This window comes from Amborella trichopoda, chromosome 4 (assembly GCF_054954075.1).
Source record: "Amborella trichopoda isolate Santa Cruz 75 chromosome 4, AtrichopodaSantaCruz75HAP2 v2.0, whole genome shotgun sequence".
Taxonomy (NCBI): Eukaryota; Viridiplantae; Streptophyta; class Magnoliopsida; order Amborellales; family Amborellaceae; genus Amborella; species Amborella trichopoda.
Genome location: NC_142339.1, coordinates 13099994 through 13124248, shown reverse-complemented (window position 1 = coordinate 13124248; position 24255 = coordinate 13099994). Strand labels below are relative to the sequence as shown.

General features: G+C 32.3%; 1 long non-coding RNA gene across 1 annotated transcript; it reads right to left on the bottom strand.

The window, feature by feature from the left end:
• Positions 1-6070: 6070 nt before the first annotated feature.
• On the bottom strand, positions 6071-7136 carry LOC148782307 (uncharacterized). The gene is made up of 2 exons (XR_016054163.1): positions 6815-7136; positions 6071-6690 (listed from the first exon to the last, which is right to left on the bottom strand). It is a non-coding gene; the product is annotated as an uncharacterized LOC148782307 (long non-coding RNA).
• Between the last annotated feature and the right edge of the window lie 17119 nt (positions 7137-24255).

Below are 24255 nucleotides of genomic sequence, written 5' to 3'. Positions count from 1 at the left end.
ATGAGTCATATTGAATCCATGGGTTTTCAGATTTATAGTTAATATATCTAAAATATTAGGGTCGGTTAATGAAATAGAAAATTTGGAAAATAATTAAAATAAATGGGTCTACTACAAAGGCTGGATTCAACCATGCCAAGGAGTGTGTCCGAAAACTTATTGTGTCTCGTATCTCTTAAACATTCGAGCACCGAGGTGTTTAACCCTAAACGAGTTAACGGTTTGATAGCTAATTGTATTAATCCAATGTGTAAATATTTATAATTATTTTTTTTATGTTTTTCAATTATTTTTCTTGATAACAATTGAAAGTCTTCTTGGTTTTGAGTTACTGATAGACTTTCTTCTACTGTTTTTATAGCATATCCTAGTTTAAATTTAAATGTTCCCTTTTGATAAATATCTTTTATCGGTACTTTGGGTATATTTCAGTTTTCTATATGATGTTCAATATCATTGATAACTATCTCTTCTTTATTTTTAACTCTTAAGGTTTGAGATTGAGCTACTGTATTACTTTTAAGATTCCTAATTAAATTTGCCATCTGTAGGTTGCGGATAATGACAATCTGGACGATCAAGGGTCCAACATGTTCCCCTAAGCGGCTCTTCCTGGCCTTGGCGGGTACTTTGCCTAGACTTCTTTAGTCTCTTGCTTTAATTCTCGGACCAACTTTCTTAGATGTAAATTTAGTTAGGTTTTTACAGTAATACTGTAACTTTGACTCTTAAAGAGGTTCATTGTTTGGCTCTGATACCAAAACGCGCCGGGATCTACAGTGAATTCTTTTGATATTTTTTAAAGTAAGTATGTGAATAGTAAGCTATTATATTTACTATTTCCTGTAAAATACGATAATAGTTCAAGCAGAATAAGAGTATGCAAATGAAGGGTATAACCGATATATCTATTACTAACCACTGTGTGTGGTTATGATTGCCTATCTTTATGCTAAACACAAGTTTAAATTGCATAATAACCAAATCATCAAGACTGTATATATTAATAACTTTGACTATATACAACAGGCGTTTATACAGACATGTATTACAGCAAATGTAAAAGTATTGTTACAGCCTTTGTACAAACATATGAAAGCAAACTGTGTACAGAAAGTAAACACACACTTACAATGTGCAAATACAATAACTGGAAAAGAGTTTCCAGTGCTGAGGACAGTGTGAGGGAAGTGAAAAAAGATTGCAATCGCACATATTATAAAAACGAAGGAGGAGATAGAACCTGGAGAAGATAGAACCTGGGTCTTAATGAAGTAAGAGTTAAAACAGAGACCTGTAAGACATGAGCTGCAAGGTTGGAATAGCAACTGTGGGAAGAGATGGAGCGTGAAGATGAGTAGTGAGGAAGGAGCAAGACTTTAGGCAGAGTGAGAGAGAGATGAGAACTTTAAGTTTACAATCAGAGAGAGCAGAGCAGATAAGGAGAAGAGAAATATATATATATATATATATATCAATAATTGCATGCAACTGGTGTATAGTAATATGATGCAATAACCTTAAAAAACCATATTATGACCATTTGTTTGATCCAAATTTTGAAATATACACTCTTTTCATTCTAATGAATAATTAGAAAAAAAAAAAAACTGAAAACACAACATAGAAAGTATGTTTTTAGCCCAATTAACATAGACCGTTCATTTTGGTGAGATGCTTAGATCTAGGCTTTAGAATAATTTTTCATTTTTAATTTTTTTGGATGGCTTTATTATCATTAGATGAACAATGTTAAAAAATAAAAAAATGATTTTGAGTTTATAAAGGCTAAGATCTTGAAATTCATAAAATAAATGGTCTAGATTCGTTTTTGGAGGGGACTCATTTTGACCATATCTAGGGTTCAAATTGAACTTTTTTTTGGGGGGCCGGCGATTAATGGGATGAAAAGAAAGAACGTGTGTGAAAAATTTGAGGTCATACAAATACCACAAACATGGTTTTCTAAAAATGTCATTGCATTATAATATGATACAACAGTTGCATTAGATCATTGCTCATAAGCAATCAAATTAGAGCCAACCTCAAAAATTTTACTTGAAAAGGTTTTTTCGATGTCCAAATATACTCAAATTGGTCATTTGGATATCAAGATACATGGACATTAGAAAAAAAATGGATTTTGAAAATAGTGCAACTTGTAACTCATTTTTAGACCGTCAATTTTTAAGATTTTCAAGTTTTCATAGATCTGCTTGATGTTCTATATTTTTTAAGCTTTAAATTTCATAATTAGAGATAAAAATATATTTTAAGACTATAACAAAGATTTTCAATATTGAAACCATATCTCTCGACACTATTTGAAGGTGTGTTTTACTTTGATTGTTTAGAAACTACGGCTCTATACAAACTACACTATATATATATATATATATATATATATATATATATATATATATATATATATATATATATATATATAAAGAGATGCAAGCTTTCTATGCTTCCCCTGTAGCATAAAAGTTCTATCCTCCCTCTTATCTAACCGTCCATTCTGAATGAGAGAGAAATATTTAATGGGTAGGGTAAAAGAGGGGAATTGTAATTAAGTCTTTAAAACAATGAGTTTTTTATTGAGGTAAAAACAATAAAAAATAGTGTAAGTTAAAAAATATAACCTCCCCATAAACCTGACAAGTCAGCCAGCCATCTGGCTAACTAACCAACATACGAAAATAATCTGTAAATCTCAAGTCTTGTCTTAGAATAAGTATATTAAGTAATCATACCTATTTACATTGTGGTCTTCAAATTGAATAATTCTTCTACAGGGACCATGTATAGGTGCAAACTCTTTAGAACTGACTAAAATATGGTTCCTGTTTAGTCAAAAGCTAAGGTATAAACCTGGGTCCAATTTGTGAAGTTTATACTATGATCACTTCTTCATAAAGTAAATGGATTGCCACTTATAAGCACTTAGTTTAATGGGATGTACTCCAACTAGAGTTTCAGAAGTATGAGATCACTCCATAAGAAAATCAAAACTACATTCTATCGAATATAGATAATAGATTAGTAAGATGCAATTTCAAAGTCAACTACAGCATCAAGGGAATACTTATATATGCTTCCTATGTTCAGCTATGGTCTATAGCTTATAGACAACGTGTTAGCTTAAGCTATTATAATTCAGTTAATTAATCAAGGCTGAGATATTAAAAGTACAGGAAGTAAAATGTCTAGAAAGTTCATGTTGAGATATCTATACCTTACCCTATTTTTTTTTATAAAGCACGAGTTGCTTCCAGCGTGAATAGTGTTATATCATTGTTGTCATTGGGACTAACCGTTAGTGTTAGGACACTTTGGGAGACACTTCGTAATGTGACAGACAATTGTATGGGTATTTACCCTAAATCCTATTCTCTCCATTATCTTACTATGTGAGAGAGTGCATTTGAAACATCACACTGTTGGTGTTACTGTTTGTGTTAGTTAGTTTTTTTTTTTTTTTTTTTTTTTTTTTTTTTTTTTTTGAGCTTTCTACGTGAGGAGTACAATATATGTTTACTCCCTCGGTAAAATGGCCTACTTGTGAGGGGGTTTTTTCTAATTTAAAATTTTGGGTTATAATTTAAAATTTTGGGTTACAAGAGGTCATATCTCAAAATTTAGGTTTCTTAAATTAATCATAGGTGCAATTTTACTTAAGAGAGTAAATGCCCAATATACTCCCGAAGGAGTATAAATTCTTTTAATAAAGCTAGGTAGAGGGTTTTTAAAAAAGGAAAAATTACATACATATCCGTTATATTTTACATTATTACGGTTGTACCAAATAGTTTAGGTTATTACATAAATGTTCATGTCTTACCTTTTATAATACAATTTCTTTAAAAAGACAACTTTACCTTTTTTCAAATGGATGTTGAACATCCGAAAATATGCCAAAAGTTCATATTCCCATTTTCGGGTATTAAACATTGACATCCGAAGATGGTTTCAGATGTTGGACATCCAAAAATATCACATTTTCGGATCTTCAACATCCAAAAATGTGACTGTAAAATGTGAAAAATGGGAATGACGTTTAGCTTTCGGGGTATTTTCGGATGTTGAATATCCGAAAACCCTTCAATTCGGATGTTCAACGCCCAAAAATGGGAATGTGAATGTTACACTTTCGGCCTATTTTCGGATGTTAAACATACAAAAAAGGATAAAGTCATATTTTTTTAAAAATTGCGTTATAAATGGTAAAAAGCGGATATACATACAATAACAAAAATTATTTGGTACATCTGTAATAACCCAAAATATAACATACATATATATATATAGGAAAACACTACGCAATGCTTATAGGCGAAAATGAACAGTGATTTCATCTACTCCCATCACCGTCCAAAGTTCATCGCGTGGTCACGATTGTGCGGTAGTGTTTCATTTTTTCATTTTTTTAACAAATTGGAATGATTTGAAATTTGGAGTGCGTATTCATAAAAAATAGGGGAATTTTCAAAAATTATAAAAAAAATATTTTACATGAAAACATTAACCAAAATATCCTTAAAAATTTTCAGAGGTATTTTGGTCAATTTAGTTTTCACAGATAATTTTTTTTATATTTTTATTAGATGCGCCTCAGTAAGATGTACATACCCTCCAAATTCCAGGTCATTTCGATTTGTAGAAAAAAAATGAAAAATAAAATACTATTAGACAATCGTAACCGCACGATGAAATTTGAATGGTGATGAAAATGAACGAAATCACTATTTATTTTCACTTAAATGTAGACATTAGAAAGACTTTTATATATATATATCAACCATGTCAACAAACTAGGCTCCATAAGGTCCGGCAGAATAATAAAGTGAAAGTGATTTGACACCGATCCAGTACATTTGGTAAAGGTGATTTGAAAGTGCTTTGACAGGTTTGTTAGCGTAAGTACTTAGAAAGTAATTTAACATGATTGTATGACCTTTTCTTTTAAATTTTTAAAGGAATTTATAGTCCCTTGGGAGTATATTGTTTATTTACTCCCAAAAATAAAACTACAACCTAGTATTAATTTAAGATTAGAGATATAACATCTTCAACCCATATGTTAATGTCAATGAAAAAAATTCGTAATTGTACCCTCTACACACTTAAACTTGTAAAATTAATGTCTCAAGATTAAACAAGCCTGTGTAATATTTAGAGGGAGAGATAAATGTTAAAAAACTCGAATTTTAAATTTTAACTTTCAAAAAATCATCTAGTTAAATGGTTCCAAAAAATTTTAAATTGAAAAAACCTTCCCAAGTAGATCTTTTTACGTAATGAGTAAACTTATATTATACTCCTGCATGAGTACATCCCCTTTTTTTATTTAACACCAAAGGAATGTGTGGGTTTATTGTAAAAAGAAAACAAAACCACGGGTGCTCCTCCTAATTTTTGAAAAATATATCATTAAATGGTAATAAAAAGGTTCAAAAGGTGTCTTTGAAAAGCTCTTTTTTTTTCTTTTTTTTTTAAATTTATTTTAATTTATTTATTTATTTTTATTTTTATTTATTTATTTTTTTAGCAATGTTGTATTACCGACCTGGTATCTTCTATTTGCAAACCCCTCCACGATGTCTTTGTTGGACGTCCCGTTGTTCTTCTTTTCTTTTTTTTTTCTACATTTGAGGGCCTTATGAATATTAAAAAATAATAAAAATGAAAATTAAAAAGGGGGTCGACTTGGGGCTAAGTTAGAAAAAAATAAAATAAAATAAAGGGGTTTCTATATGGCCTAGGCTTTATGAAAATAAAATAAAGCCTCACCTCAAATCCTTGTCCAGATTCAACGACAGTAATCTCTATTATGGCTTTAAAATCAATTTCCAACACCGACAAAAAAATTTGAAACTCATATTACGGATATGTGAACACTTACTTTATTTTAAGACAAAATGGATGGCTTAGATAATTTGTTATAATATCACTATTTTTAGAGTTGAAAATCCTAATTTTGTTTCACAACCACAATGTTCAAGTAGAAATGATCAATTTAAAGATTTTCCAATGCTTGACTTACAATTTTCAAGAAGATATGAAGAGAGGATTTACGTATTTTGATAGAGCTGCAGCCCCATCAAATCATTTTCCAAAGATAAATACGGGGGTGTTAGTGCTTTTATGTAAACACAACATATTATAATGGTAAAAAAAAAAAAAAAGTACGGACGTATATGCCATCACCCCTCCCCCACGACTTTCATACTAGAGCAGCCTGCATCGGAGTCGCCTGGACCAGGTTTGGACCCGGTTGCACCTCTGAGGTAGTACCTACTCCTGCTGAACCCGTCCTTCTTCGAAGGCTACGAGGAGCCACCTCGGCTGAAGACGGACTCGGAGAGCTTCTTCAGTGATGGTTCGACCCAAGATGGACCCGGCAAGTGTCTAGCAACCCTCCCAAATTATCTCCAGCTTGAGCGAGCCACGACACCTCAAGATCGCTAGTAACCCAAGAGCAACCCAAATAGCCCACTTCAAGCTGTTCAGCATACACATCGCCATGACGCAGCTTAAAGCCATGATCATGAACCAGAACGCCGTCTCCTCGAGAGTAGAGAGGCTATTGAGGAGAATGAATGCAGCGGAGATGAAAAGGAACATCAGAATGGCAAGTTGGCTTATGGCAAGGAGGTGGGATTGAGAGCTGAAAGGTTGGCTCTCCAACGCCTGAAATTGCAATTGAAATAAACCCATGATGGAAGTTGTGGCCAAGCCCATAAAGGCCTGGCCTCCAATGATCGCCATGAATATCAGAGAGAAGAATAGAAAAAATTGTACAATGAAAGTTTACCTTGAGCGCTTGGTTTAATAAACCTGTTGCCTTCCTTTGCTCACAGTAGGAGGTTTCAAAGAACAGATTCTGAGTCCACAACAACTATTAAGCCATTCAGAATCTAAGATGACTAATCTGAGATTTCTTGGCATCAAGAAAGAGCAGAGCAGACGTTCGTTTGACAAAGAGACGTGAAGTAAAAAATTAAGAGCTCAATCCGAGTAAAGTAGTGATGTTGTCAACAATCAAATTAGTGAAAAAGTAAACAAGTAAGAACTCAATCCAAGTAGTGATGTTGTAAACAATTAAAGTGCGTTTGACAATCAAATTAGAGTGCCTTGATTTGAGCGTCATATGTGGAAAACATTTATACAGAGCCGAGGCTCTAAACAATCAAATTAGAGAGAACCTTAAAAATTTTATTAGAAGAGGTTATTTTGATACTCAAATATCTCCAAATTGATCATCTAGATATCCAGATGGGTGAACATGATAAAAAAAATGGATTTCAAATTTTGGAAATATCGCAAATTGTAATATAGATTTGGACCGTCAATTTTCAAGATTTTCAAGTTTTTATAGATTTGTTCGATCTATACTATTTTTGTAGCTTTAAATTTTATAATTAGAGATGAAAATATATTTTAAAGCTATCACCAAGATTTCCTGTATTGAAACTATATTTCTTGACACTATTTGAAAGAGACTTTGATTGTTTAGAACCTTGGCTCTATAAACACCGGAATGAATGGGGCCATACTTTCTATTATGTGGGGTTTTTCTTTTGTCTATAAAGGAGTGAGACAACGTAGACAGAGAGAGGAGAGAGGCCCAATTTCCAGGAAGACAGAGAGAAGGTTCTTGTCAAGAAAAAAGGGATGTTAGAGAGAGAAGGTAGAGAGAGAGAGGTGCTACATAGAGAAAGAAGTTATGGGGGAGAGAAGAAAAAAGATCAAATAACATTTTCACCTTTTTTTTATATGGTCCGGTTTGCATGGAGCCAAGGCTCTATACACTCAAGTTAAAGGCCATCTTCAAATAGTATCGAGAAATATGGTTTTAATACTGGAAATCTTGATGATAGCCTTAAAAACTAATTTTTATCTTCCATTATAAGATTTAAAAGATTAAAAAACTTGAGACTGGGGTTTCTTTTTTGTCATCAAATGTTAATGTGCCAAATTCTTCTTCTCCGATCAAGATTGGGTCACTCCACACTCTTTAAGCTTAAGGACAAGACGTCTCAATAGCTTATAATAAAAGACGAAATTATCCAAGAAGCCATTAGTTTCTATAAAAACCTTCTAGGTGCTGTACAACCCATTTCCCTCTCATCCGAAGTCCATTATGGCTTTCACAATTTGGAGGAAGAAAACATGTTCTTTTCAAAGGGATGTGATTTGTGTAGAAATCAAAACCACTTTCACTAGTCATAGTCCATAAAAGTCACCTACACCTTATCGTTTCCTACTCCAATTCTTCAAAAAGTTTTGCCATATAATAGGCCCAAAAATTAGTCAAGCCATAAAAGATACTTTCAAGAGACAATCCATCATGCAATCCCTTAACCTTTATCACCCTTTATCAGTAAGAGAAAGGGCATTCCCTCTATGACGACTTTAGTCCTATTAGCTTTTGCAACGTCATCTACAAGGTGTAATAGATTAAAATTGGTTCTTAAGTCAGATCATCAAACCTAATCAGGTTATTTTCTCGATAACAAAAGTATCTCCAAATAGCAAGGCTAAAAATAAAAAAGAGAACACTTTTTAACCTAAAATTCAATCTCCAGAAGGCTTTTGATAGGGTTAATAGGCAATTCTTGATAAATAAACTTCAAAATAAATGAACTTCAAAGGTGGGAAAGGGGCTGAGATCGTGGTGGTAGCACTCCCACACCCTAGTCACCTTTTGATTTTTATTCCCACCACAAAAAGCTAACTTGAAAAATGGTGCAGGGGTTGTCTTCTCCACTGAATTACCCCCCAAAAAAATTCCAACTAACTGGGATTCTTAGAGTTCCATCTACTCCTTTCCATTTATTATATGCATATGACATTCTCAATTTTCAGAACACAAACAATTAAAACTTCTATTTCCTTCAACGCACTCTATACCGCTTCCGGTCCTCACCGGCCTTCAAATAACCAGCACTAAAATAAACATGTTCTTCTTGAACTCCTTCAATTTTAAAAAAATCCGAATTAGCCAACTCGTAAACTGCAATCTATCGGAACTTCCATCCAATTATCTACGCTTGCCATTATTCTTAGGGGAACTCACCTCTAACCTTTTGTCTGCCCCCAATCGAGAAAGCCCCTAATTGAGAAAATCATGTCTAAAAGTTAAGGTTGGAACCAAGAAACCCTATCCCATCCTAGAGACTTACCCTTATTAACTCATGTCTCACTTCAATCACAAATCATTGGTGCTCCACTTTCAAACTACCCTCAACTGTCATAAACATTATAAAAAAACTATTGAACACTAAAGAAACGAAATTCACCCAAACCTTATTAAACTTTTTAAGCCCAAGAGTGAAAGTGGGCTTAATATCAACAATATTAAAGACAATAACTTATCTCTATTAACTAGACTTGGATGGGACAAGTGACACACTCCATATGATCGACTTGATAAAAAATTAATACCTCTAGAGAGACTAGAAAAAAGGCTTTTGGGCCTGGAATGGCATACATGAAATCCTCCCACTTATACTGAGACATAGTCATCTGATGTTACGTGATGAAAAACTCATTAGGACTCCAGATTATAATGGAGACATCACTTAGCAAAGTGCTAATGAAATGATAAGCGATAAAAGGGGTAAAGAACAACACCCTAACGAATACATGGAAAAAACCGATTCACCCTGGGTCCTCATGGTTAGCCTACCAAAAGAGGGGAATTTTGATTGGGTAATATTTGCAACTTGTGTAAATATGATTATGAAAGAACACCGCTTTCTTTCATACAAATTTGTAAGTGACATATACAAAGCAATCCTGTGGAGGTTTGATGCGGGCCTATAACTGGTATCACTAGACTCCTAACAAAATGGTTCAAAAGAAAGTTCACAAACAATACCTGTCCAAGATTTGGAAATTCGTACTTCCCACAATCATATGGATAATTTGGAATAAAAGAAATCGAGGAGCAAAAAAAAAGACCACAAAAGGGTTCCGAGAGAGCTCATTGGAAAATCTAGAATAACATTCATTGTGTTGGCCCCTCCCAAGAATGAAAAGGAAATAACCATTTATAAAAGATGGGCAATTGAGCTCCCAATGAGTGTGTAGTATTTGGAGTGTATATAGGAAGGACCGTAGTACATAGGGGGCTCTTGCAAGCACTTACCTTTTCTTTGTAATTACAAATTGTACTAATTTCCCATAATAATACAACGGGTGGGGTGCCTACCCAAAACCCTTAATACACATGAGTATAGTCTGGAACTATTGAAATTAGTTAAGGAAAAGCTTTCTATACTTCGCCCACTATATATAAGTTACGTACTTCCCCCTATCCAGGCGTCTAATTTGAATGGATGTGTCAGATGGATTCAATCACAATGTCATGCCTCTACATTGTTATATTTTTTATTATTTTTCTTCCAAATATTTTGACACCAAATTTTTGGCATCCACTCCTCCATTGAACGCGCACCTGAAAAAATAAAATAAAAATAGTAATGAAATAAAATGACTAAAATACCCTCACAAATTTCAAGGGTACTTGATCATTTTATTTTTTAAAAATATTTTTAAATTTCTTTTAAGTTCACCCAGTTGAGATGATGGCACATACTAAATTTCATATTCATATGGTTTGTAGAAAAAATGAAAAATAAAATACTCTAAAGCATCTTATCTAAGATCAAATGGTTAGTGGCTCATTTGATCTAATTGGAAACAATAGAGAAGCCGTGGGAGTCAGTCGAATTATCACTTAGGGGTGGGTTTATCCAAGTGAATAGATTTTCCCTTAGATCATCGGCATGGCCGGCATGGTCCATGTACTAAAATACTTAATGAAATGTAGGAGTGGCAATGAACTCGGACCCGACCCATACCCACTGGGTATACACGACACTGGTCTAGGTATGGGTCCAAGTTTTGGACCCAAGGATAGGGTCCAAGTCCAATAAAGGATACCTGGATAGTCCCTGGTCTGGGTATGGGTCCTGCTATACCTGACCCAATGGGTATCCGGACCCGAACTTTTAGTTTATACAAAGGCTAAAGCCCAAACCTTAAAATCGTTTCAATTATTTTTATCTTCCCTTGGTTCCCCATACGGCCAAACCCCATCACCAAGCTCCCTCTCTGCAATTCTCCCTCTGTCAGTTTCTTGGAGACATAGCTCTCTCTGGATCTCTCTCTCTCTCTCTCTAGTCTCCCACCTTCAAAAATCAATTTTTTGTTGTTCACCATTGAAGGCTACAAAAAATGAAGCTCATAGTGAGGGTAGCAATGGACCCGACCAAACCTGAGACCCAACGAAATAGAGCCGGGACCCAACGGGTACGGGTATGGGTGACGGGTTAGGTCTGGGTCCAAAACCTAGACCAGAATACATTCGGGTCTGAGTTTGGGTCTAGCTGGACCCGATCCATACCAGACCCACTGCCACCCCTAATGAAATGCAACTGAACTAAGATCTAATTAAGATAATTGAAAATAAGGAAGAGAGAAACTTCCTGTCAAAGTCAGTTGGCCCGGGACACCCAAAGCTTGAACCTTCACCCTATCAGAACTGCAAGTTTAGTTTATGCCATTTGTCTTCCTCTTTCACCCTACCAAGCCGTAGCTTTGGTTGAAATTGGATTACTAGGTGTCCTAGAAAGGGTTTTCCTAGATCTAATATTTAGAGGCTGAAATACGAATCTTTCTAATGGACTTCACGGGCCTTCTCTCTCCTAATTTTCTAAGTGTCTCATTTCACTCATTTAATGCCTAAACTAATGGATTTTAAGTTATGTTTTTGTGACAAACCCCAAGAGGTCAAACTCAAGTCCTGTTATAGACCTCTGAATCGTTCAAAAGATGTTAGGAGTGCTTATCAAGTTGGTTAAACTCGAAATTCAAAAACATGGTGGTCAAATGTATGGAAGACACAAGGCGTGTTGTCTTAGTCAATGGGACCAGAAGACACAAACTGTATTGTAAAAGCGTAATGTTGATCATATACAAGAGACATACGCCAAATTGGCCAGACGACGCACAGTGTGTTGCCTGGGTCATCAGAATCTAGGCGACACTTACTGTGTCGTCTAGGCTTAATGTCCTTCAAACACAAGAGCATGGCAACAAATGGCCCAAACGACACACACTGTTTCGTTTGGGTCATTAGGACCCAGACGACATGTAGTGTGTTGTCCGAGCTCAGTGTCAACCAGATACAAAGGCTTGGAACCAAATATCCCAGATGACAAAATGCAGTGTCATTCAGGCTTAGCCTTCACCAAACACAAAAGCTTGGAACCAAATAGCCTAGACGACACAATATGTGTCGTTTTCTAAAGTTAGCTCAAATGACTTTTGGTCAAAGGTAGTTAGAATCATGGGATTTCATCTCTCGCTATCCCTCGTGCATTTTTTATTGACTATTATTTAATTTTCGAATTTAAACATGATCTCTATGTAGGGTTTCTGTGGCCATTAAAGCCTTATAGAAGCATGTAATCAATATCTAATGTAATGGATAAAAGAACTCTAGTAGGAGTATAGTCCTGAGGGACCAAGAGATTATAGTCCTGAGGGACCAAGAGATTGTGGTCCAAGGGATCAAGAGATTGTGGTCAAAGGGATCAAGAGATTGTGGTCCAAGGGACCAAGAGCTTATGGTCAAATGGATCAAGAGATTGTGGTCCAAGGGACCAAGAGCTTATGGTCAAATGGATCAAGAGATTATGGTCCAGAGGGACCGATATAGGCAAATATTATTTGCTGATACTCAGACTTAGCTTGACGAGCTAGGTCAGTCAAGTTAGAAAAACCCCGAAATACCGGGGTATAGAGCACAAATGATGAGGGTTTATGGGTTATCCCTTGATGAGGTCGGAGTTGCCCACAGGAATGAGCCAAGGGACTATTTAAATCTTGTGTGTGATGGTTGGCCTCTAGAAACGGGGGCCAAATCCTCATCAATGAACTTTCACATAGCATGTGTATATAATAGCCATATCGAGAAAGCAAAACACCATTGAGGATGCAGCGTGCACATGTGTGAGAGATTACCCCTATGCGTCATGGAGCTGTGGTTGCATCTAGTCTAGGTGACTATGGGGTTCGTCTTTTGGGGAGAACTTATAAGCTGTAATTATATCTCCTTGCCTATTGACTGCCTTTAGAAGCCCAATCATGAACCCCTACAATGGATTGTGGGTCATGGGAACTGCCGAGTCAGTTTAAAAAAACAGTGTCGATTGTAGTTCACAATAGAAGATGAAGTGTTTTAGAATTATTAATTCCTAAACTTAGAAAGGTCATATTCGCATAAAATTTATTTAGTCTTATTTATTTTGATGTTAATTGATTTTTAAAATGATTATTTAAAATTTTGTGAGTCTTTGAATATTTTATTTTTACAAAATATTTGTACAAAATAAGAATATTCATTTTTTTGTATTAATTTAATTAAAAGAAAATAAAGTTTCTTGTCAAAATACTAAAAATTAATTTTTATTTAAAAATTAATATAATAAATGAGGGCCCATGGGGTCCCATCAAGACCCCATTGGGATGTGCATGGGGTCCCATCAAGACCCAGGGCCCACTATGGGAGCGGATCAGGACTCCATTGGGATGTGCGTGGGGCTCACTATGGAAGCCCTAGTTGGCACGCCCCACTTAAAGTGCGGAATTCTGTACAATTTTGAGATCCATTTATTTATGATATATTAATTTCGATCATATCTTATTTTAGCAAATCAATTAAAGCATGATAGGATCTATGAGTCCCAAGAGATTAGGATTTCTAAAAGAAATATGCTTTAACGAGGTCATCCTCTAAAAGGATTAAAATTATGTAAAAGAGAAATTTACATAAGCAGAAACAATCTGATAGTTTATTTATCTTTTATTTGATGGGATAAAGGTTTATGTAACTGAAGGATAAGGTTATGCATCATTCTTCGAATCATGATGGTTGTTCTAAGGATTGAATGACTTAGATCTCTTACCCCATAGGTTTCCTATGATCAATTGATCAGGACCAATCTATAAAAATGACTATCCCTATGAAACCCTATCTCCCTGAAAAGTCTATAAATAGATGCCTCCTCACCTATCACTCTCTACACCAAAAGTCTCTCTGTCTCTTGAACGTATCATCTCTCTAAAGAGAGATAGAGGACACACCCCCATAAGAGACTACAAAGGCGGGTACGCTCTACTAATAAAACAGCCTAAGGTATTGAGGTCTTGGCTCAATCAAATAATTCTAGCTCTCATATTTTTGTGAAGGGGTTTAGCCAGGGCTTTCCCATAAATTGAAGATCGGAGATTGACTATTGATACTGAGCGTCATTGGAGGAGGAGACCCGGTGTGGGGTGTACTAAGTCAGGTTGATGTAATCATTCGACATCTTACTTTATGATTTGCAGTAGTTTACTTCTTATTCCCATAAAGCATTGTGTTGGTTTTATTCAATAAAAGAAAGTTGTAGCATTGTGTTGGTTTTATTCAATAAAAGAAAGTTGTAGCATTGTGTTGGTTTTATTCAATAAAAGAAAGTTGTAGCATTGTGTTGGTTTTATTCAATAAAAGAAAGTTGTAAATTAAAGCTGCAAGTTAGAACCGATTTATTTGTTTAGTTTTTTCTTTTGAGTTGAATTTATTGTAATTGGACTATTGTAAAAGTTATAGTCGGTAAGAAAAAGAAAAATTAAAAGTTGTACATACCGTGCTAGATCACCTTTGTTCAACCTTCACTATATCCTGTATCTAGATTATTTTCAAATTTAAATGGTGATTTAAAGGGCGAAGAGATCACGAAATGAAGACCATGGACCATGGTGTCTTGTGATCTAAAGTGCTATGGGATAGTGTGGTCTTAAGGTGTTTCTAAGGTTAAGAAAATAATAGAAGTTTATTAAATTTAAAAGTGGGTGTCTACATTTTCAAGCTTTAAAAAGAAATTTGAAGTGTTAAAACATTATAGGAAAGGCTTTTTAGTTATTTAAGTGGCAAAGCCACTTCGGACATATGATATTCCAGAAACTAGAAAGTAACTAAGGATTGTGATGCAGCAAGACATGTGAAAGCATGCTATGCCCTTTCTTTCGCTCATTCTTTCTATTTCTTTTATTTAATTGAGCACGTGTACTATGCTCATGAAGGATCATATTGTACACTTAAACCCCATAGCAAAAGGGCCAATTGGAAGGAATTTTTTTTTATCGGAAACTGGGATCCAATTAATAATCATCCAGCTATTATTTTCAAGAAACAAAGGGGTCTTGAATTCTTTTAACACTTGGATTGTAGCATCCAAAAGTTGGATAGTCTACGTTTAATCTTTAGTCGTCACATTTCTTCAAGCACATACCGGGTACATGCTAAATTGTTAATCTTATTTTATTTTGAAGCTCGTCTCTTGGTTCAGAATGTTAGATCCCTAAAATTTGAGTTCTTAAAAATACTAACTAATTAGGTTCTACCCCAGGTAGTAAATGGACAATACGCTCTTACGGGGCATGAAATATTGTTTTTATAAGGTCTACGATTGTCTCTCTTTATGGGGGTGCGGTTTGTATAGAGCTGAGGCTCTAAACAATCAAATTTGAGTCCACCTTCAAATAGTGTCGATAAATATGGTTTCAATACGGGAAAGTTTTGTTATAGCCTTAAATTATATTTTTATCTCTAGTTATGAAATTTAAAGCTTCAAAAATAGTGTAGATCGATCAGATCTATGGAAACTTGAAAATCTTAAAAATTGACAGTCGAAAAATGAGCTACAAGATGCACTATTTCCAAAACTTGAAATTCATTTTTTTCTCGTGTATACATCTTGATGTCGAGATGATAAATTTGATGATATTTGGGCATCAAAACAACCTCCTCTAGTGAATGTTTTAAAGTAGGCTCTAATTTGATCGTTTAGAGCTCAGGCTCTATATAAACTTCTCCCATCTTTATTTTCATGGTTATAAAAAAGAAAAAACTTGGTAGACTTGCTGGTCCAAATTGTTCATTTGAAACAGCGGAAATATCCTAATTATGAGTGTTTGTTGGACCTAAAATTGTGAAATCGTGATTATAAGTCTTTAGATAAATTTTACAAAAAAATATATTGTATGCTCCAAATTAAAATGTCTCTAAGATTAGATCTCGATCGTCCATTTATTGATGCACATCTAGGATATTTGATCTCAACATGTCCCTTTTTTTTTTTTTTAAATCGATCTTTAGGGTAGACAAAACGTCTTAGAGATTATTTTGGTTCCAAATTGATTTTTAGGACAGACCAAACATATTTTCTAAACGATCCTAGCTCTAACAAATACTGTTTAAGGTCTTGTTTTTTTTTTAAAAAAAACCTTGCTCGGATTGATGAACGGGCCACGTACATGGTCCGCATCGGCTAAGGCAATTGGGAGAACTCCGTAAAGTTTTTCAAAATACTAAAACAAGAGTAAACATGAGGAAAAAAACAAAAGAAGGATGAAGTTTCAACAAGTCCTAGGCTTTATAAAAACAAAATAAAGCCTCACATCAAATCCTCGTCCAAAAAGCAGTTTTGGCAACATAAATCTCTATGATTGACCTAAAATCAATTTCCGGACAATAAAATTTGAAACTCAATAAATGATACAATTCTTGAGGATCTATGAATAGTTATTTTTAGGGCGGAATAGACAATCTAGATAATTTGTTACATTATACATTATTTTTTGAGTTTAAAATCCTAATTTTTTTTTCACAACCATAATATTCAAGCTGAGATGATTGATGTAATGGTTTTCCAGTACTTGAATTGCAATTTTGAATGAGTTATGATGTGAGGCTTTACTTATTTTGATAGGGCTGCAGCCCTATCAAACTATTATCCAAAAAAAAAAAAATGTGATAAAATTACAAGCAAATATTTTACTGCATCTAATATAGGATTTTTAAATAATAATAAAAAACTAGTTCAGGATAAATGGTGGAAAGAAATAGCCTAAAAAAGCAAAAAAAAAACAATCAATCTTCAGGATTTTTTTATTTTGACTCAAAAACACTAGTAGCACTTTTGTGGTTCGATCTTAGGAAACATTTTGGGACACTTTGAAAGAAATTGGTGAAACATTGAGTGAGCAATCAAAGATTTCACATCAATTAAAAGTCACCGTTAAATGTTCAAAAAGGATTTCCAATTTGGGTGAAAAGTTACCGTTAAATGTTCAAAAAAGATTTCCAAGCTTTACCTATTTTGATAGGGCTGCAGCCCTATCAAACTAATTTCTAAAAAAGAAAAAAAAAAAAAAGCAAAGTGATAAAATTACAAACAAATATTTTACTGCATGGCTCTTCAGCGAGTCGTCCAGTGAAACTTCTGATGTTTCTGGGATAGAAGTTGGCATAGAGATTGGCTCTTCAATAAAAGAGAGCGAGCCTTCTGGTGAAACTTCAATGGAGGAAATCGCGCAAGGGGATAGTGCTAGAACGGAAAACCCTAATTAATCTGGAATAAAGATTCTTCGAGAGCATGGTTGTTCTAAGTTTGTCTGATTTCAACGACGATGAGGTTGCGTCAGTGCTTAGAATTTTCATTGGTTAATCCGGCCCAATTTATCAAGACCTTTAAATTCTTCTCTACCTAGCTAAATCTTTTCTCACCAAGCTCTACCTAGCGAAATCTTTTCTCACGAAGTTTTGTGGGGTTGATGGAATTGGAAAGGATTCAGATGAGGGTTTGTTCTTTTAGCTTGAGAGAATTGGAGGTTTGTAAAGTGACAGCTGCACCATCTGCTTTATAAGAATTTGTGTTTTCCATTTCTCTATTAGATTTCTCCCTCCTAAAATTGGCTGACTTGAAAAACCAGAAACCAGAGGACTATACCTTGCCAATTGAAATAAATGCACTGTGTTCCTTAAAATCATACATTGTGTTCCTTAAAATTATTGAAAGTTGCGAGTAATGAATTGGTGCAGTTACCATAGACCTGTCATCTTTATCGAGCCTGGAAATAATGGATCTATCAAATAACAGGTTGACATAGCTCATGTCTCTTAAATTTGTTCTATACAATCTCTATGAAAATTGAATTTTCAATTCCTTCATGGATATGCTGTAATTTGGAAGAAAATTAAACTCATGCTGCTGATGAAGAATTTACCAAAAGAATAAAACTTCAATTTAGACCCTAGATATGGTCAAAATGAATCTCCTCCAACAACGAATCTGAACCATTTATTTGGTGAATTTTAAGATCTTAGCCTTTACAAACTCAAAATCAAAATTTTCTTTTTTAACATTGTTCATGTAATGATAATAAAGCCATCTAAAAAATTTGGAATAGAAATCGTTCTAAAGCCTAGATCTAAGCATCTCACAAAATTTGAAAGCCTATGTTAATTGGAATAAAAAATACTTGCTAATTTTTGTTTCATTTTTGTAATCGTTCATTAGAATGAAAATAGTGTATATTTTAAAATTTGGATCACACAAATGGATCTAACATAGTTTTTGAATATTGTTGCACTATATTACTATACAACCGTTGCATGAAATCATTGTCCGAATGTAACATATGATATTTATAATATATATATGGAGAATGATCTAATGCAACTGTTGTATCATAGTATAATGTAACAACATTTCTAGAAAACCATGTTTGTGGTATTTGTATTACTCAAAATTTTGCACACACTCTCTATTCATCTCAATAATCAATCAAAAAAACAAAAAGAAGGTTCAATTTGAACTCTAGATATGTTCAAAATGAGTTCCCTCCAATAACGAATTTAGACCATTCATTTGGTGAATTTTTAGATCTTAGCTTTTCCAAACTCAAAATCAGCTTTTTTTTTTTAATTTAACAATGTTCTTCTAATGATAATAAAGTCATCTAAAAACATTAGAAAAGGAAAAAAAATCCTTCTAAGGTCTAGATCTAAGCATCTCATCAAAATGGATGGGCTATGTTAATTGGGTTGCAAAATACTTTCTAGGATGCGTTTTCAGATTTTTCTTTTCCTTTTATTGTTCACAATAAAAACAGTATATATATATATATATATATATATATATATATATATATATATATATATATATATATATATATATATATATATATATATATATATATATATACTGTCAGCCTATGAGCTGAGACCTATAGTGTCAGCCAATGGCCTAGATTGAATCTGGGCCCAATCCAAAGGTCACGATTCGTATTTGAATTTTTATTTTTCTTATACAGATCCATATCACTTGAAATTTTGTGCATCTATTCTTATAAAATATTAGAATGTAATAAAAATATAAAAATAATAATTCAAAAAATATAAATTGATCAAAATACCCTCAAAGCTTTTTAAAGGTATTTTAGTCAATTTATATTTTTTGAATTATTTGTTTTATATTTTTATTAGGTGCGTCTTGCTAAGTAGAATGTACCTCTAAATTTTCAAGTGATTTGGATTTGTAGGAAAAAATTAAAATTTAATTACGGAATAAGGTTGTGACCGTCAGATCGGTTCAGATTCAATCTGAGCCATTGACTGACATTGTAGCACTCAATCCGTATATATATATATATATATATATAAGAAAAGTCTTTCCAACGGCTATAGGCGAAAATTATATATATATATATATATATATATATATATATATATATATATATATATATATATATATATATATATATATATATATATATATATATATATATATATATATATATATATATATATAGGAAAAGTCTTCCCAATAGCTATAGGCGAAAATGAATAGTGATTTCGCTTACCCTCATCACCGTCCAAAATTCATTTTTTATTTTTGTTTTACAAATTGGAATGATTGGAAAATTTTGAGCGTGTGCACATCTTAGTGAGGCACAACTAATAAAAATATAAAAAAATAATTCGTAAAAAATATTAACTAAAATACCCCTGAAACTTATTGGGGGTATTTTAGTCAGTTATTTTCATTGTAAAATTTTTTTTTTGATTTTTTTAGTAGATTCGCCTATTCTTGATGAACACGTGTTCTAAATTTTAGGTAATTCTGATTTGTAGAAAAAAATGAAAAATGAAACACTGCCGGACAACTGTGACCATGCAATGACCTTTGGATGGTGATGAGGGTAGCTGAAATCACTGTTCATTTTCACCTAGGTATTTTGTAATATCTTCCATATATATATGTGTGTGTGTGCGTGTGTGTGTGTAGAAGATATTACAAAATGGCTATAGGCGAAAATGAACAGTGATTTTGGTTATCCTTATCACCATCCAAACTTCATAGTACGGTATAATTGTCCGGTTATGTTTCAATTTTTATTTTTTTAACTACTCAGGATGATCTGAAAATTGGATAGCGTGTACATTTTAGTGAGGCGCAGCTAATAAAAATATGAAAAAAAATAATCCGTAAAATAAAAATTGACCAAAATACTCCCAAATATAAATTGACCAAAATACCCCCATAAATTTTTGGGGGTAGTTTGGTCAATTTATATTTTACGGATTATTTTTTTCATATTTCTATTACGTGCGCGTTACTAAGATGTAAACACGCTCCAAAGTTCAAATAATTTGGATTTGTAAAAAAAAAAAAATGTAACACTACTAGACAACTGTGACCGTGTGATGAAGTTTAGATGGTGATAAAGGTAGGTGAAATAACTGTTCATACTTTCTTATAGGCGCTGGGAAGATTTTTCATATATATATATATATATATAATATTTACGCGCGAACCAAACGTAGCCTTATTTAGGATCTATTGATTTGGCTTATGTCTTGTTGACCAAGTCAATTAAGAACAAAATATGCTCTATGAGCCCTAAGCTATTAGGACTTCTAAAAGAGACTTGTTATGCACATGCACTGCACGTGATCTGATTGAGTTATAATTGGATAAATTTCCATTTTGAAATAACATTTTCGAAAAGGCATCAATGGATTATTAAGGTGTTTTTAATTGAATAAAAATGATTTTTATATTTATATTAACTTACTATTAGTTGATATAAAATATAAAAATATAAATTTTTCATTATTTATCACTAAATATATATATATATATATAACTATACGATCAAAATAAAACAACTAATATTTAATTCAAATACTAATAATTAATTGATAGTACTATGTAATTATTTACAATAATAGAAATATTATAATAAATCAAACCAAAACCCTTAATTTTTCACTACAATAATTCTAAGCAAAACCCTAAAATTTTTATTCTAAATCTAATTCCCTAGTAAATAGGGATCTAAAATTTCCAAAAAGTCTACATACAAAAAATAAAAATTGACTTCTCTATCAATTATTGGCCACATTTACTCAATTATTCATGCCGTCAAAACAAAAGCAAACAAATATGGGCCCTTTTTTCTGAATAAAAGGTTAATATCACAAATTATTCAACCCCAACAATATAATACATCAAAGTAAGTCTCTTAAATCAGATGTTCAAAATCCCTATTAAAATAATGTATAAAAATAATTAAAATTCGTATAAAAGAATCAAAGGTGACTACAAAAATCTAATTTCTTAAACAATAACAAAAATCATACCTTGTATGACAACACATAGCACCGTGATTATCGAAGCAATATATGATACCTATGGTGCTCCTTTTAAAAGAAGTTGATTATGGCCCTAAAGTTTAGATGGAAAAAACTACATATGCACATAAAATCCCAACTATTTTTAATATCTATACTACATTATTAAGTAGAGTTAAAAGGTGGATATGTATCGCTTTAATAAGAAGAGACCCTAATTCTATAGAGATTGTAAGACAAAATCCTAACTTTAGGATAAAAGAGATGGAATAGGAACTTATTTTAAGATAACTAAATTTGAGAGAGAAAAAGAGAGAGAGTACAGATTTTTAGCATGAGAGATAGTAGGATAACATTTTTTAAGTTACGAGAGAGACGTGATTGATTTTTAGCAGGATAGAGAGTAGGATAACATTTCTTTTGTTATTAATATGGATAATAAATTTAAGAAAGGTTTCTCATTTTAACGGAAGAGAAAGTGGTAAGATGAGATAGAGGGGGAGAGATAAAAATACGTGAGAGATGAAATGATTTCCTAACGATTTCTCTTTAGATAGACATATAGAAACGTCTTTGCACAAATATGATATAGAGTGGTTCATTCAAAAATTCCTTTTTCGCATATATGATTTATAATTGTTTTTTAAAAAATCTCTCTAGGCAACGTCTTTTTTGAGAGGTAAAAAATCTCTCTAGCGAACATCTTTTTTGAGAGGTATGGTATAGAGAGAAATACGTGAGAGATAGTGAAAGAAATATGAGATTTAAAAAACATATATACATGAGATATTTAGATGAGAAAAAGTAAAAAAGTAAATGAGAAAGAGATATGGCATCGAAGATATTTTCGAGGAAAAAACGTAGGAAAGTAACGAGAAAGAGAGATGACAAAAAACGAATATGAGAGAGAGGGGAAGAGAAAATATGTGTGAGAGAGAATGGTTTCCTAAAGGCACCTTTTGAAAAGGTTGATACATTTCAAAGTAATAAAAAAGACCCTATCCCTACCGACAACAAAATCCTTTACATCGAGGGAGCAAGGTTTAGAGTCACATGATTTTTTGATGTGAATTTTTATATTATGATTTTTAGAGGTGAATTTTCATATTATGAAAACTAATTTTCAGAGATATATATTTAGCCTAAGGGAAAGGAAAATTGAAAAGGTTGAAATATTTGATCTGAGCAATAATATTAGAGTGGTACATATCCAAAAAAACATAATATTAAAACGGATATCGTTAAAATTAACTCTCTTCCAATTTGCTAATTTGAAAGAGAAAATATGACAATTAAGTCTCTTCTAAGTTCAAATGGATCTCAAACTCTACTGTATTTTTTTTTAGGATTATATTGAACTCTAAAGTTTGAAAATTAGAGTTGAAATGGTATTTGAATTAAAGCACTTATAGAGGGCATCTATGAAGGCCTATTCACATTCAAAGCATGTGTCCTAATCAAACATAATAAAGTATATAACAAAAAGGGCATATTCTACAAAATAAAATGATAGATGCATGTTATTATTTGATATTTATTTCAAAATATATGAATTTTATGACCATACTTTTAAAAATTTAAATTCTTTAAAACTATAGGTGATATTAAATATAATTATATATTAAAATAGACAATTAAAAATAAAAAGAACTAATAAACCAATTGAACTTGAGGAGATTTTTAGTAGCTAAACAATAACAAAGTAATTGTGATTTTTTCATGAATATCATAATTATATGTTTCTAATTATAAATTTTCCAATATATATTTATTTTTATTACAATTTTATTTATATTAATGTTGTAATTCATGTATTATCATTTTCATATGTGAATTTTCATATTATGAAAACTAATTTTCAGGTGGTGAAGTGAAGATATTTGTGAAAGCTGAAAAAGAAGAAAGTTGAAAAAGTTAACCGTCGAAAAAAAAGATGAATTTAAACGTATATGAAAAAGAATATTATAAGCGATATTTGTTTTTTTTACCAAGTTTAGTCTCCTCCCATGTTCGATTTGAATTTTTTAACTCTCTTCAATTTTTTAATTTAAAAGAGAAAATATTATAATTAACTCTCATCCAAATTCAAATGGATCTAGAACTCTATACTTTTTTAGTTTGAAGATAATCTTGAACTCTAAAGTTTAAAGATTGAAGTTAAAATGGTATTTGGAATTAAGCGTGGGGCATCTATGAAGGCTTGTTCACATTGAAAGCATGGCCTAATCACACATAAATAGAATTCGCACATAAATAAAATATGTAATAGAAATGACATATTTTACAAAATAAAATGTCAAATGCATGTTATTTTTTAATATTTATTTCAAAATTTACAAATTTTATGACCATATTTTTAAAAATTAAAACTTCTTGAAACTACAAGTGATATTAAATATAGTTATATATTAAAATTTACAACTAAAAAATAATTAATAAATCAATTTAACCTAAGGATGTCTTTAGTAGTTATAACATATTACTAATAAAGTAATAACAAAATAATTCTTCATTAATATCATAATTATATGTTTCCAATTATAAATATTCCAATATGTATTTATTTTTATTACAATTTTAATATAATTCATATAGTAATTCATGTACTATGACAATAATAAGCACATGTTGATTAATTATAATTATGAAAATTATGTATAATTATTAAAATTAGAATTAAATATTTTTAATATTTTCAAATAATAAAATTCAAATTATAT